Source organism: Hippopotamus amphibius, chromosome 7 (genome assembly GCF_030028045.1).
Source record: "Hippopotamus amphibius kiboko isolate mHipAmp2 chromosome 7, mHipAmp2.hap2, whole genome shotgun sequence".
Lineage (NCBI taxonomy): Eukaryota > Metazoa > Chordata > Mammalia > Artiodactyla > Hippopotamidae > Hippopotamus > Hippopotamus amphibius.
The window spans coordinates 124903620-124920393 of record NC_080192.1 but is presented as its reverse complement, the minus strand read 5'-3'; the positions used below and the strand labels follow the sequence as shown (position 1 = coordinate 124920393).

General features: G+C 41.5%; 1 pseudogene; it reads right to left on the bottom strand.

The window, feature by feature from the left end:
- The window catches only part of LOC130857683 (3-oxoacyl-[acyl-carrier-protein] reductase-like), a 50408-nt pseudogene extending 40260 nt beyond the window's left edge, over positions 1-10148 (bottom strand).
- Positions 10149-16774: the final 6626 nt, after the last annotated feature.

Here is a 16774-nt window from a genome sequence, read left to right as displayed (position 1 = left end):
TCACAAAGAAGAACCATCTGGTTGGTAATTTAGCAGGGAAAATGCACTTGACTGTGTTCAAGGCCGATCAGGATCACCTGTACAAATAGGCAGGCAGGTGAGGAGGTAGCAGTACTGCCTGAGAAACCAAGTGCCCTGATCGCAGCTCTACCACCAATTTCCATCCGTTGTGACCTGGACTTCATTTTTCCTGTCCATAAAATTATTTATTATTATAAAGGAACCACAGTGTTACCCACTTCAAGCTGTGCTGGGAAAAGTAAGGAAAAATATTAATAAAGCACTTGGACACATATGCCACCAAATCGGAGTTTTTTACAAGTGATGCTCAGATGACCTCATCTGAAAGCTTCTGTATGTGCTGGGGGCTTGGAGCAGAGTAGGATGAGTCAGATGCCAGCCCACTTCTTTTCCAAGGACCTGAAACCAACCAACTTCTGCTTTTCTTTCCTTTGAAGCTCTGTGTATGGTTGTGCTTGAAAGTCCTGGGAGGGTTAGGCTATTTGTCAAACTCTATCATGAGCTTTGTGATGTGGGAGGCAGAGGCACCACTGTACACTGCACTCTGCTAAACCTTTTCCCCTTTTCTCTTTGGCTTGCCCTGATGCTTTCAAAAGCCATTACCTACCTTCCCAGTATGTTCTCCTCTGTCTTTCTGTTTTTCATCTTTCCAGTCCCTCTCCCCCGTAACTGTTTGACCTTTTCCCTCTGATCTCTGCATCTTCCCATTCTTTCTTCTCCTCTATGATTGGGTGACTGACAAAACTGGGGAGACACACAGCATTATACACACAGTAGGTTGGGATCACCTTCCCACGACTGCGGCAATCTTCATGATACTGCAGTGCCAGGTGTGCGGTTCTTGGGGGGCTGACAGAGGAGACATTGCACTTGATGCTCAGCGGGGTCTGGAGCTGAAAGAAATGCATCATTAAGACATTGACTCACAAACTGCAGTTGCTAGGCAGAGCCTTCAACAGGAGAGACCTCAGCCCACAGGGTGACTGTGAGAGTTCCTACTTCTGCTCACCTTCTTTTCTCTTCACATACCTGAGTTAGCCATGGGGTTCTTTGGTCATAAGGACAGCAAAGGAGTCCCAGAGACACAGGACATTGGCAGCATTCCAGAATAATCTGGCACTCTCTTCTTGCTGCCATTCACAATAAGGTTTATTTTAGAGGAAACTTGGAAATAAGTTCCAGCCTCAAAGACTGGCACCACTTTCTCTGAGCCCAAGAAACTCTCCAGTTTGAAAAATCAATGAAATTGGCATGCTTCACTGCAAGTGCAGCATCAATAACTTCTCATTCTTAGTGGGTGGGTGAATGCAGTCGTAAAGGCTTGTTGGGATAAGTAGAGACTGTATCTAGATTCATTGATCTGCAGGTTAAAAGGCTCAACTGTTATTCCCAGTTCCACCTCTGACTGTCTACATGACTGTAAACATTGTTTCCTTTTTCTTGGCTTCTATATTTATAAGACAGACTGGTAACAAGGAGAAACCAATACATAATTGGAAAAAAAAGGAAAATGCTATGTAAATAATATTAGAGATTCCCCTGCTGTTTGCCTGACAGCAGTTCGCTTAGAAGGTTCAAGATCCTTTTGATCTGAGATGAGAGGAACCAGCTGCCGAGAGATGGAGTCTGATTTAATCCAGAGTTAACTTTCCAGAAGATCTTTGCAGATAATGTGTGATGCTTCTTTGTAGTCTAAATGCAAGACAAAGGTGGAGAATATGATTTGTGGCATCGCTAACAACCACAGACTATCATTTCTGATCAAACCATTTTCTTCTTTCTGTCTTGTTTACATTTCCCATATAGGTCGTTTTGTAAAGACTCAAGCGACCGTTCCCTCTGAGCAGGTACTTCTGACCTCACAAAGACTATTCAGCCTATATATTTAAGTAATAGTAAGAAATGTTAGCTCAATATATCAGAAGCTATACAAAATTCAGCATGGAAAGTATTTCCAGCATTTATGACTCCCTACTTCAAGGGATGTTAAGATAACACGGCTCAGGAAACCAACATGGAGAAGGGATGGTTGGAGGGGCAGGGGGGTCACAAAACGTACTTAATGGACCACATACAACTGTCTCCTGGCCATCCTCCCTCACGTCTCCACGGCCAGATTGGAGCAGCCTGTGGAAAAAATTCCTGTCTATTTTCAGAAACAGATAAAAGCATTCAGATTATGCAGTGCAAATCTCAGCCTGAAAGCGGCTGGAAAAAATCTGTTCCTTGCCACTGTCACTGACCCCCCTGACCCCTTCAAGTAATGACATTCAGGCCTGCTTCCCCTGCTCTCTCCTCGTCCCTACCAGTACAGACTGACCCTTCCATCACACATCTGCTCCTCGTCTGCACTGTCAGAGTGTTCATGCCTCGGAGAACTGAAGACAATGGAATTGAAGCTGATAAAAAAAATTATCAGCTGGTTCAAGGATAAGTCAGTGTTAAATCCATGTTTCTTTTTATTGGAATTTTGGGGGAGCATATTAACAGCACTGCCTGGTCCCTGACTCCCTCCCCAGGAGTCACAGGGCAGGACCCCCAGCCTCAGGCAGGCACACCAGCCTCATTTGCTAACAAGATCCCTCCTGGGGAGAGCAATATTCTATCCTGAGCAAAGCTGCCTGAGACCAGATGTCTCTGTGTCCTGATCTCCCCCAAGCATATAGGGTTTGGGAACACTGAATAGTTCATCAAACTGGATCTCTGGTGCAGGGGATTATTCCTGGCTTTAGGGAAAAGCCTGTTCAGAGACGCCTCCACTGTCCAGTGCACTCTTGTTTGCAATGAATCAGTTATGCTCTGAAGATATGCAATTGTAAACACAATAAACCCAGCTTATGCTTAGTGCATTGGGGAGCAAATATCAGTTTTCCACATTCAGGAGGACCTTTCTGTTAGCTTTTCACCCAGGAAGCATTGGGGGTCTCAGCGCTCCATATGGAAATTTTCTTTCCTTCCAGAATGCTTTGTGCTTAGCCCACTTTGCTAAATAATTCATTAAACACCAAAGTCCTCCTATAGAAGCACTTGTCTTGAGTGCTTGTTTTTCCACGTCCACTCCAAGCAATGGGTTCACAATCCAATTAGAACCCAAACAAAGCAGCTGCCAAAGGAGCCAGGTGGGATGATGCTTCCTGGGGGGATGGAATGGGCCTCTCATTTCCTCCTCCCTGGTTTCCTCCTCTGGATTCACCGGAGGGAGGGCCCGGGGTAGGTGAAGGAGCCACCATGCTAGCAAGAATCTCTCCAAGAGGGAACAATGGATGGAGCCAGTGGTTAAGCCAAGAGGGGCTCTTGGGTTGGAGAAACAGGGCAGGAGCAGAGCAGCTGCCAAATAGGTTCCAGGTGCTCAGACAACCACAGGGAGGATGTGGAGAGAGCAAGGGAACTTGGGGGACCCTGCTAGACCCCACCAAGGCTCAAGCTCCACATTTCTGTTTCTCTGTTTTTACATCGAAGGTTCATATTCTTCAAGGCAAGAACCAAGGATCGAAGTGGACATGGTTGTGATGTTTAATAAAAAGCAGTGGCAAATAGGGAGTTTGGGATTGACATGTACACACGACTATATTTTAAATGGATAACCAACAAGGACCTGCTGTATGGCACAGGGAACTCTGTTCAATATTATACAACAACCTAAACAGGAAAAGAATTTGAAAAAGAATAGATACGTGTATATGCATAACTGAATCACTTTGCTGTATGCCTGAAACGGACACAACATTGCTAATCACTTTTACTCCAGTATACAATCAAATGTTTGAAAAAAAAGTTAAAAAAAATTTTTTTAAAAAGCAGTGGCAGAATACCAGGAGAGAAAAACCATAGCTCAAATCATACCATCTGGTATGTCTTTGGATGCTTTATACAGCCCCAGGCCTTTGCTCAAGCGGGTCCCTCTGCCTAGAATGTACCACCTTCTCTGCTTGTCAAACTCCAACTCATTCTTAAAAACCCATTTTGAATGTCTCCTCTTCTGCAAAGCTTTCCAATATTCTTTCAGGCAGAATAAATGACTTCTTCCCTTGTATTCCAGCAGAACCCTCTCTCTCCACTGTGATGCTTATTGTCTTCCGATTTGTGTGCTAGTTAGTAAAGTATGCATCTATGTCCTCCAACAGCATGTGAGCACCTTGAGGACAGAGCCTGTGTTTTATTCATATTTTTTCCCACCCACTCCCAGAAACTAGCATAAAAAGTGCTTGTCAAATTGAATCATGTCACTTATGGTCACCATGGAATCCCAAATGCCAGCTTAAATCCAGAGCAGCGATGTGTAAGGGACCCTCCCCATTCTTCCCATTCTTCTTCTTTTTCTTTTTTTTTAGATAAAATTTACATAATACAAAAGTCACCATTTTAGTCACTTTAAAGTGAATAGTTCAGTTGTTTTTAGTGTATTCATAACATTGTGAAACTATCACCACTAATTCCAAACATCTTATCATCCCCGAAAGAGACCCCCATAGCAATTATATAATCACTTCCTATCATCTCCTCCCCTAGTCCCAGGGAACCACAGTGATCTACTTTCCTCTCTATGGATTTGCCTATTCTGGACATTTCATATAAATGAAATCATACAGTATGTGGCCTTTTGTATCTGGCTTCTTTCATAACATAATATTTTCAAGGTTCATCCATGTCGTAGCATGTGTCCATTCATTTTGTTTATCCAGTCATCAGCTGATGAACATTTGGATTGTTTCTACTTTTTAGCTATTATGAATAATATTGCATGAATATTAGTTTACATGTTCCTGTGTAGACATATGTTTCCTATGAGAGGAATTGGTGGGTCATATGGTAACTCTACATTTAACATTTTGAGGAATGGCCAAACTTTTCCAAAGCAACTGCACTATTTTGCAGTCCCACCAACAATAGATGAGGCCTCTAATTTCTTCACGTCCTTGTCAATACTTATTTTCTTTCCTTTTGTTGTTGTTTTGTTTTGTTTTTGTTTTTTATTACAGCCATCCTCATGGGTGTGAAATGGTATCTTGTGGTTTTGAACTGTACTCTCTCTAATGACTAGCGAGGTTGGGCACCTTGTCAGGTGTTTACTGGCCATTTGTAGACCTCCTTTGATGAAATATCTGAGTCCTTTATTCATCTTAAAATTGGGGTGTTTGTTTTTTTTTAATTGAGTTGTAAGAGTTATTTATATATTCTAGATACAAGACTCTTATCAGATGTGTGATTTAAAACTGTTTTCTCCCATTCTGTGGGTTGTCTGTTCAGTGTCCTGATAGTGGCTTTCGATGCACAAAAGTTTTTTATTTTGATTAAGTCCAATTTATCTGTTTTCTTTTGTTGTTTATGCTTTTGATGTCATATCTAAGAAATCATTGCCTAATCCAAGGTCCTGAAGATTTATACCCATATTTTCTTCTAGGAGTTTTCTAGTTTTAGCTCTTATATTTAAGTTGATTTTGATTTATTTTTAGTTAGGTTTTATATCTGATAGAATATCCAGATTCACTCTGTTGCATGTGGTTCCCTCTGTTCCAACACCAGTTGTTCAACAGACTATTCTTTCCTTACTGAGTAGCCTTCACACTCTTGTTGGAAATCAATTCTTCATACATATTTTACACTGCTACTTTTTTGAACTCATCACTTGAAATAAGGTCATTGGTTCATTCCAGGGATATAAAAAAACTTGACAATACTAAGATTTGTTTTTAAAAAAATATAGCAATTGCATCAATCTGACTTCTCCCTACACACCTCAGAATCAATTCCAGGAAAAGTTAACAGTATCCAAGTTTGCACATTTTCACAAGTGGAAACCACATGAACTTTTAAACTAATAAGGTAGTTAGACAATAAATCTCATGGGTTGTTTTTCGGTAAGCAGAGCACATGGGCTGATAGGAGGAGGTGAGCTGACTTTACAGCCCACCATAAATGGTGCCTCTTGTTAGAATCTGTCATAAATTAAGCAAAAAGAGAGTCATTCCTTGCCTGTAAATGGTTACTCAACACTTACAAGGGAAGCAGAGTCATAGAGAATTCTTTCCCCTCCCTACTCCTGTCTCAATCCAGGGATAGACAGGAGGCTGAAGGCAGGTGGGGCAGCTGTGGAAAATGTAAATGTGGGGTAGAGATGAAGACGTAGTAAAGGAAAGGACTCTCAGGGAGAGCAGAGAAGTAAAGAGCAGAGACAGAAGCAGTAAGGAAGAGAACAGGAGTGAAAGGGTGGACAAAAGACTGGGGTCCCCAAGTGTGGTATTTGAGACAAGGGCTTCTCTAGCATACCTGGATGATTAACAGGAGTAGATCCTGTCTCTGACTCTAAAATAACTTGCTTTTCTTTCTCTCTCTCTTTTTTTTAAGCAGCATGGAGCTGAAAAGTAGCTCTCACCATGCTTACTGTGCTTGCTGTCATTCAGATTGCTCTTAGCTAATGCTGTTGCCTCTGTCTGAAGCATCCCTCACTTCCTCCCACCCCATCCAACCAGGTCCCACCTCGCCCTTCTTTGTCTAACTTACCCTGAATCACATCATCTCTGAATTTCCAGACTGGGCCAGCACCCTTTTCATGTTCCTCAGATGTCAGACTTCGGACTTAGCATATTTATATGGGGAAAATTTTGACTTAACATCTGTCTTCCCACTGGATATCAAGCTCCTTGAGACCAGGGGCCATGTCTTATCTTTGTAAGCCATGGTCCTAAGAGGGGAACTAGGAAGCGGAAGGGGAGAGGAATGAAGGAAAGCACTTAATTCCCTCTGGTATTCTCTTTCAGCCGTTCCCAAGCTAACTGCAGATTCTGAAACTGTGTACTTATTATCAGCTAGTCTGCGCCTTCCTCTCACTCTAGTGAAACAGCTGAGCACATTACAAGTGTGTAGATGCGTATGTTGCTCTCAGTGGGCACTGAGGGGCCAAGAGGGATACTACTCTAGAATAGAAAGAGGGAATCTGGGAGTGGTTGTGATTGGAAGAAAATATTTCCTTCCTTGCTTTCTGCCAGGATAGTGCTGACATACAAAGCTATATCAGAAATCCACTAGGCAGCCAGGAATTTGGAGTTTGCCCAGTAGTAGAGTTGGCGCTGGGCAATGGGGGGGGTGTGTCAATAAGGAGCAGGTCAAGGTAGAAGTAGCAAGAGCTGGGAGAGGAATTTAAGTTCAAATCAACATGGGGAGGTTTTTTTCTTCCTTTTAATATTTTTTCCAAATTAAAGACCAGTATAGGACTTCCTAGATGGTGCAGTGGGTAAGAATCTGCCTGCCAATGCAGGGGACACGGGTTTGATCCCTGCCCCAGGAAGATACCACATGCTGTGGAGCAACTGAGCCTGTGCGCCACAACTATTGAGCCCATTTGCTGCAACTACTGAAGCCCACGTGCCTAGAGCCCGTGCTTTGCAATAAGAGAAGCCACCTCAATGAGAAGCCTGTGCACCACAACAAAGAGTAGCCCCTGCTTGCTGAAACTAGAGAAAGCCCGTGTGTAGCAACAAATACCCAACAGAGCCAATAAAATAAATAAATAAATAAATAAATTTATTTTTAAAAAACCAACATAGCAAAATTAAGGAAGTGTTTATTTTAAAAAGTCACAATCTTAATACCCTAATACAAATATTTTCATACTTTTGCATACTTCTTGTTTTGTTAAAACAGATAATTCATTCTACATAAATTGTAATTCTTATATTGATACCATATTAAATTTCATATTCTTGTTTTTGTCATTTTATCATAAACATTTTCTAGACATCAACTTTTTATCATCATTGGTTTAATACCTGTATAGTATTCTTTTTAATGCAATTACATATTTTTAAATTGAAGTATAGTTGATGTACAATATTATATAATTTACAGGTGTATAATATAGTGATTCACAATTTTTAAAGGCTATACTCCATTTGTAGTCTTGCATAGTATTCCTAAGGTTTCATAATCATCGTATTTTTCTATACCATGCCCTTTTGGTGAGCATTCAATCTATCATCAATTTTGAGCATTACACAAAACTGAAACAATGTCGGTCATACAGCGTTTTCTTGTTGATTTCTTTATTTGGGATAAATTGCTAGGAGGGCACTGTCTGGCTCACAGGGTGTGAGTATGTTACTGGGTTTTGAGATGCACTGTCATATGGCTTTTGGAATGGGTTATAACGATTCAGATTGCTACCAGTAATGTAGGGCTCTCCAGTGTCACTCACCACCTGATCAGCACCAGATGTAGCATTTTATCTTAACCTCTCCTGATTTAACAGTGTAAATTGATGTTTCAATGTTGCTTTCATCTATATTTATTTAATTATAAACTTTCTTTCCCTTCAGTTTATAGGCAATCTATAGTTTCTCTTGTAAATTAGTTTTCATCCCCTTTTCTCATTCACCTATTGAGATCTTAATGTTTCGCTTTGTATTTTTAATGAGTAACTTATAAAGTATCAGTATATACTCTGCCATGCCTGTTGAAAATATTTCTCCAGTCTTCTCTTGGCATGTTATATTAGAGTTAACATTTTCCATCATTTTAAAGCTCTTAAAATATTTATTTGTGCCTGTCAGTCTTCGTGATTTCCTTATTTGCTTCAAAATTGGCAAAGCCTTTATGCTGATTTTTGGTACTTTTGCCCTATAATTTGTTTATTTATATACAATTCTTAGCCCATCTGGAGTTTCCTTTATAATATGATATTAAAATATTGATCTAAACAGATCATTTTCCAAATTTATGATCAGTGATACAGTGGTTACTAAAGAAACTTTTTCTTCGCTCTCTCATTTATCACATATCAGATTTATACTTTTTGTATAAGTAAGCCTGAGTTCTGGAATCTCTTCTGTATTGATTTATTTTCCCTATTTTGTGATAAAAATCACCCTGTTTTAATTATTTGTTTGTTTTTCTTGGTATCTCTGGTGTTAGTTATATTGACTGCCATGTAGTATGTATTAAATGAATCTTTATTGACTGGTATTAAGTTTATACTATTAATATTAAATATTATATACTTGTGCCATCCTGTTTCAATTTGGATTTTTTTTTTCAGACATCCTCTTTTAATTCAGCCGTTAAAAGTGGCACAGCAGGCACAAAAGACACTTGGTATGACAGAGACAGAAAGCAGGTGAATAGTTGCTAAGGGCTGGTGAGATTGGAGGGAAATGGGGAGTGAATGCTCATGGCCATGGGGTTTCTTCTGAGATGATGAAAATATGATGTTCTCAAATGTACCACAGTGACAATGGAACAATTCTGTGACTACACTAAACCCACTGAACTGGACACTTGAAATGGGTGAATTATAAGGTATGTGAGTTTTATTTCCATAAAGCTGTTATTTTAAAAAGTGAAGCAGTTCTCTATATGGTATAATACAGAATCAACTCCAAAATAGACTGTTCTATGAGTAAAGCAAGGTACAGGACATTGTGAATGGTATGATCAATGTGTGTTTTCTTAAAAATATGCATTGGGAATGAAAATGTTGCCTGCCGTATCAGTAAACAAAGGCTGGACTTCCCTGGCGGTCCACTGGTTAGGACTCCGAGCTTCCACTGCAGGGCGCATGGGTTCAATTCCTGGTCGGGAACTAATCCCTGGTCCCAAAGCAGGTGCAACTACACTCACTCTAATTTTCTTTCTTGCTACTTCTTTAGCAAGAGCACTTGAAAATCCAATTAATCCTCCTTTGCTGGCACTGTACACAGGCTGGCAAGAATTGCCTTTTAAACTAACAACACGTCCCACATTCACAATGGACCCTCTTTGTTGTTTAATCCTTGTCCTCACGGCAGCTTTTCAGGTCAGCACGGAACCCAAGAGATTAGTGTGAAGCTGGGATAGCGTATCTTCAGGGTTTGTCCTTACTAAGAGGTCATCCCTGTTAATTACAGCTGCATTTACCAAGACACTTACTTGACCTAAATTCTTCTCTCTCTCTTCAAATGTATTTTGAACATCAAGTCCTTTGGCAACATCACAGCTCAATGCCAAATGATCTCCGCCAGGTCCGCAGTCACGGCTTTGGCCCCCTACAGATTCTGGGCGATGATGGCCAACAGGTAGCCTCTCTGGGCCATCAAGAGGGCCCCCGCCCTACCGATGCCCCAGGAGCCCCTGAACACGGCCCACACCCTGTCCATCTGGCACAGGGAGCCGAAGACCCGGGGGAAGGAGGCTACAAGGGCCAGCCCTTCCAAATGGCCTGGCGCCTTCACACCGCCATGGCTCCCACAAGCCCAAGCACCAGCCCAGGCCTCCTGCCGCAGACTCTGGATTTTTTTTTTTAATTAAACAAATCAATTTTTACCTGTCTTTGCTGGGTGATTGAGTCACATGTAGAAGTCTTTTACTCTATTGTCTCCAGAGCATCTCAATTTCTTCCTACCTTTGTTTCTTGGCATGTACTTTCGAGAAGTGTGAGAAGTTGAAATAATAGAATGTGAGAGTCGGGAAGTTTCCAGACTACTTGCACACATGCATGGTCTCATTTTAATCCTCACATCATCCCCAGGAGGCAGGCACTCTCTTTGACTGGAGGAAGGAAATGCTCAGAGAGTTTCACTACCTGCCCAGGGACACCCAGCTTAGAATTTTGGCTCGGACCTGGGTCCTCTGGTTCTAAGTCCAGTATTCTTTTTATTTATTTATTTATTTATTTATTTATTTATTTATTTATTTATTTATTATTTATTTAAAATAGATTTTATATTTGTGCAATTATATTTTATATAATTGTATCTAAGGTTTTGTGTCTTAGTTATCTAGGCCTTACAGCTTGTGAGCCAGTTGGTATTTTCAGACCAAAGGCTGACATGATAAGATGTTTAGAAGGAAGATTCTGACAGATCACCCACAATAAGATCGGAGAGACACAGCACAACGCCCCACCCAGAACTAATTCTGACCACAGCACAGGCTTCGGGTACAGACACGTGACAAGGTTGAGGGAAACCAGACACCCAATCTGATACATGGCATACAGGGCGTGGGGAGGGCACCCGAGGAACCCTCATCATGGGGATGGCAGACTGAAGGAAAGCTGCAGCTGTGGGCTTGAAGTTGAGCAGAGAACAGCTCTTTTTAAACACAGGCCTTGAACTGACCACAGAGGTCACAGGCAGGATGGCAAACAGAGATGGGACTATAAATAGCAGCTGCGGCTGGAAAGCAAAAGACAGGCCTGACCTGTGCATGGTATAGAAAGGACCCTGGGCAAAGCATCCGTCTTGCCGGGTGCTCCCTCTGCCTGCAGGAGCACCCCTCCCCCAACAGGCATCCTCATCTCCCGCAGAGGGAAGCTGTGCAGCATCACTGGGAGGGCTGTGCTCCTAGACTGATTTCTCCATTCCAGTCTTAAGAGTTAAAACTCAAAGTGGCAAGTCAGCCTGGGATTCGGGGACAAGGCTCTTCTGAGTCCATCCCACAAGAGGCTGTGAGCTGATCCTTTATTTATGCTGGGTTGTCTGTCTTTGTTCAGTTCTGTCTGCTTCGCCAGATTGGAAATGGTTTGCTGGAAAAAATTATGGTGCTGTCTAACATGATGTAACAAGATGTCATCTTCTAACTCCAACGCATAAAATGGATTTACAGGAAGGAGGAGGGAAAAAAAACAAAGCCCCAGGGAGCACTTGACTCAGATAAAAACCACTGGGTTTTGTTTGTGAATGTCAAAAAGCTGCATGTTATTTTACTTAGAAGAACATGAGAACAGACTGGCGTTTCAGGGGAAAGCAAAAGATATGCGCTCTCCAGCCCAGAGGAAAAGTTTGCTGAGAAAACTTAAACGAATATTCATTTCACATGGCACACATAGACAAACTTACCACAAACCCTACATACAAATCATATAGACACACAAAACATATGCCACAAATACCACACGCACTAACAAATACCACCCTCGCCATCTAAACCTCACCCAGACAAAACACACTCACCACCCACACACATCAGCACATATCCTCCAGCATCACCCCAATGATGCCGCCTCAAGGGCAAACACCCATTATTTCTAATCAAGAATTCTGTCATTCCTACACCACTGGGCCACGGAATGAGCATAGATGCTGGGTCTCAACTTTTCTAATGAACATCTGCTAGTCTTACAGAGCTCTCTTTTATGAGGAAGCATAATGGAAAAAAAGTGGAAAAAGGGTCAAAGGTTTTGTGGTTCTTTTTAAATATACAATGCTTCTAGAAAGGCACATTCCAACCCAATGTTAACATAGTGCAGGAAAGTAACATGAGTAGGAAAGGATATGATAGTGTTCCTCGGTCATTTGTGTTTCTGAGAACACCGGTGCCTTATTTCTGCATTCAAAGCAAGTTCTAGGGTGGACTATCTAAACACACACACACACACACACACACACACACGTTGACATAGAAGGAAAGGGACTCATGGGACAACCTGTTGTCCTTTTTCCTTTCAGTACTTTCTTACCCATCAGTAAGCTGAAGACAGCGTTGGTAAAATGCCATGTATCAAGAAATGAAGTTAAAATAATTGAATGAATTGCATGCAGCATTTCCACTGTTCTGGAAAAAACTAAGTGGATATGCAAGTATGAGCTATGAAATACGCATAATGTAATTTTATGATTACGCGTGAGAGTTAAATGCTCTTGTACTTAACCCTGGCATTGCACAATATAAAGATGAATGGTAAAATTCATGCAGATACTTTTGAAATGATAATTTTCTTGGAAAGACATTAAGTAGGACATAAAAAGTGCCATGACAAGTCAAGAGGGAGACTGCAGAAAGAAAAGGAAAAACTTTATAATTTTGTACCTCTCACAGCACTTTTTCCTGCTGTTCAAACAAGAGGCCCCACAAATTACATAGCTCTGATTAGAAGTCTCCCTCACTAGAATGTAGAACTCTGGTACATCATAGGTGAAACCATCTGAGTACAGTGAGAGGCACATGTGGGTCCCAGTCCCAAAACAGATGGGCTAGAAAGGTCTCCAGGTCTGAGGCCCATCTGATGCCTGTAGGGAAGAATTAGTCAGTCCTTGAGTTACCCCAGACAGATGTGAGGGCCTCTTCTTCTAAAAGCCTCAGCCAGACAGGATGGGATCGGTGCTGGGAGGTACAATGGCCTACGAGCACTACCTAGGAAATGTGAAAGGAGGGAATCCAGGCTCTGAGGCCCCTGTGTTAAAGCCACTGTGCTAAAATAGAATCATCTGATGCAGATGAAAAAGCTATTAATTAGCTAACCAAAAGCTGTTTCCTCTCTGACTAGCCTGGGCAGATGTTCATTCTGGATTCAGCTTTTCCACGGCAATTGCTAAGGGTGCCAAGACACCGAGTCAAGCCGGCAGCCTCCTAGCATTTGAGCCTTAGTGTTCCCTCTCCAGCTGCAGGTGAAATACTGAGTTGCCAATGATGAGAATTTACCCAGTGCTTCTCCCCTCACTGGGTCACAGTAGGCCAGGGCTTGAGGCTTGAAAAGAGTTACTTTACACAACACGAGGTTGGCAGGCTGATTGAGGGACATGAGCTAATGAAGAAGTGATGAAGATAAAACCTCAAAATCAGGATCTGTGGGGCCAGTGGATTCATTCGTTTTTTGTTTTTTTCTCTTTAAGAGCTTTTATTGAGATACAATTGACATACAATAAACTGCATATATTTAAAGCATACACTTGGATATTTTTTTTCTTATTAGTAATGTATGTATGGCAATCCCAATCCACCAATTCATCCCACCCCAACCCCCCCCAACTTGGTGTCCATATGTTTGTTCTCTTTCTTCTTTATTTTTTTTAAGAACTTTTATTGAGATACAGTTAACATACAATAAACTGCATATATTTAGCATGTACTATTTGGTATCCCAATCTCCCAATTTATTCCCCTCCAACCCTCCCCACTTTCCCCACTTGGTGTCCATATGTTTGTTCTCTACATCTGTGTCTCTGTTTCTGCCTTGCAAACCGGTTGATTTGTACTGTTTTTCTATAGTCCACATATATGTATTAATATACGATGTTTGTTTTTCTCTTTCTGACTCATTTCACACTGTATGACAGTCTCTAGGTCCATCCATGTCTCTACAAATGTCCCAGTTTGTCTACTAACTTTGGGTTTCATTTGCTCTTCTTTCTCTAGTTTCTTGAGGTATAAGGTTAGATTGTTTATTTGGGATTTTTCTTATTTCTTGAGGTAGGATTGTATTGCTATGAACTTCCCTCTTAGAACTGCCTTTGCTGCATCCCATAGGTTTTGGATCATTGTGTTTTCATTGTCATTTGTCTCTAGGTATTTTTTGATTTCCTCTTTGATTTCTTCAGTAATCTCTTGGTTATTTAGTAGCGTATTGTTTAGCCTCCATGTGTTTGTGGTTTTTACAGTTTTTTTCCAGTAATTGATTTCTAATCTCATAGCATTGTGGTCAGAAAAGACGCTTGATACAATTTCAATTTTCTTGAATTTACCAAGGCTTGATTTATGACCCAAAATGTGATCTATCTTGGAGAATGTTCCATGTGCACTTGAGAAGAACGTGTAATCTGCTGTTTTTGGATGTAATGTCCTATAGATATCTATTAAACCAAGCTGATTTATTGTGTCATTTAAAGCTTGTGTTTTGTTATTAATTTTCTGTGTGGATGATCTGTCCATTGGTGTAAGTGGGGTGTTAAAGTCGCCCATTATTATTGTGTTGCTGTTGATTTCCTCTTTCATAGTTGTTAGCATTTGCCTTATGTATTCAGGTGCTCCTATATTGGGTGCATATATATTTATAAATGTTATCTCCTCTTCTTGGATGGATCCCTTGATCTTTATGTAATGTGCTTTCTTGTCTCTTGTAACATTTTTTATTTTAAAGTCTATTTTATCTGATATGAGTATTGCTACTCCAGCTTTCTTTTGATTTTCATTTGCATGGAATATCTTTTTCCATCCCCTCACTTTCAGTCTGTATGTATCCCTAGGTCTGAAGTGGGTCTCTTGTAGACAGCATATATATGGGTCTTGTTTTTGTATCCATTCAGCCAGTCTGTGTCTTTTGGTTGGTGCATTTAGTCCATTTACATTCAAGGTAATTATCAATATGTATGTTCCTATTATCATTTTATTAATTGTTTTGTTTTTGTTTTCATAGGTCCTTTTCTTCTCATGTTTCCTGCTTAGAGAAGTTCCTTTAGCATTTGTTGTAGGGCTGGTTTGGTGGTGCTGAATTCTCTTAGCTGTTGCTTGTCTGTAAAGCTTTTGATTTCTCCATTGAATCTGAATGAGGTCCTTGCTGGGTAGAGTATTCTTGGTTGTAGGTTCTTCCCTTTCATCACTTGAAATATATCGTGTCACTCCCTTCTGGCTTGCAGAGTTTCTGCTGAGAAATCAGCTGTTAACCTTATGGGAGTTCCCTTGTATATTATTTGTCGTTTTTCCCTTGTTGCTTTTGATAACTTTTCTCTGTCTTTAATTTGTGTCAGTTTGACTACTATATGTCTTGGCGTGTTTCTCCTTGGGTTTATTCTGCCTGGGACTCTCTGTGCTTCCTGGGCTCGGGTAGCTATTTCCTTTCCCATGTTAGGGAAGTTTTCAACTATAATCTCTTCCAGTATTTTCTTGGGTCCTTTCTCTCGCTCTTCTCCTTCTGGGACCCCTATAATGCAAATGTTGGTGCATTTAACATTGTCCCAGAGGTCTCTTAGGCTGTCCTCAGTTCTTTTCATTCTTTTTTATTCTTTTCTGCATCAGTGATCATCACCATTCTGTCTTCCAGGTCACTTCTTCGCCCTTCTGCCTTGGTTAATCTGCTATTGGTTCCTTCTAGTGTATTTTTCATTTCAGTTATCATGTTGCATATCTCTGTTTGTTTGCTCTTTAATTCTTCTAGGTCTTTGGTAAACTTTTCTATCTCAGCATCCAGTCTTATTTCAAAATCCTGGATCATCTTCACCATCATTATTCTGAATTCTTTTTCTGGAAGGGTGCCTATCTCCTCTTCACTGAGTTGTTTTTCTGGGGTTTTATCCTGTCCCTTCAGCTGGTACAAAGTCCTCTGCTTTTTCATTTTCTCTATCTTTCTGTGGCTGTGGTTTTCAGTTCCATAAGATGAAATACTGCTGATACTGCTTGATACTGCTGTCCGCTCTCTTGTGGAGAAAGCTATCTAGGAGGCTCATGGTTGCTTCCTGATGGGAAGGACTGATGGGTAGGGCTGGGTGGGCGGAGCTCAGTAAGGCTTTAATCTCATTTGGTGAGGGAAGCTCAGTAAAACTTTAATCTGCTTGTCGGCCAGTGGGTGGGGCTGTGTTCCCACTTTGTTCGTAGTTTGGCCTGACGCCACCTAGCACTGGAGCTTACAGGCTCTTTGGTGGGGCTAATGGTGGACTCTGGGAGGGCTCATGCCAATGAGCACTTCCCAGAACCCCTGCCACCAGTGCCCCCATCTCCTTGGTGAGCCACAGCTGACCCCCATCTCCACAGGAAATCCCCCAACACCAGCAGGCAGGTCTGGTTCAGTCTCCTATGGGGTCACTGCTCCTTCCCCCTGGGTCCTGGTGAGCACACTTTTTTGTGTGCCCTCCAAGAATGGAGTCTCTGTTTCCCCCAGTCCTGTGGAGGTCCTGCAATCCAATCCCGCTGGCTTTCAAAGTCTGATTCTCTGGGGATTCCTCCTCCCATTGCTGGACTCCCAGGTTGGGAAGCCTGACATGGGGCTCAGAACACTCACTTTAGTGGGTGGACTTCTGTGGTATAACTGTTCTCCAGTTTGTGAGTCACCCACCCAGCATTTATGGGATTT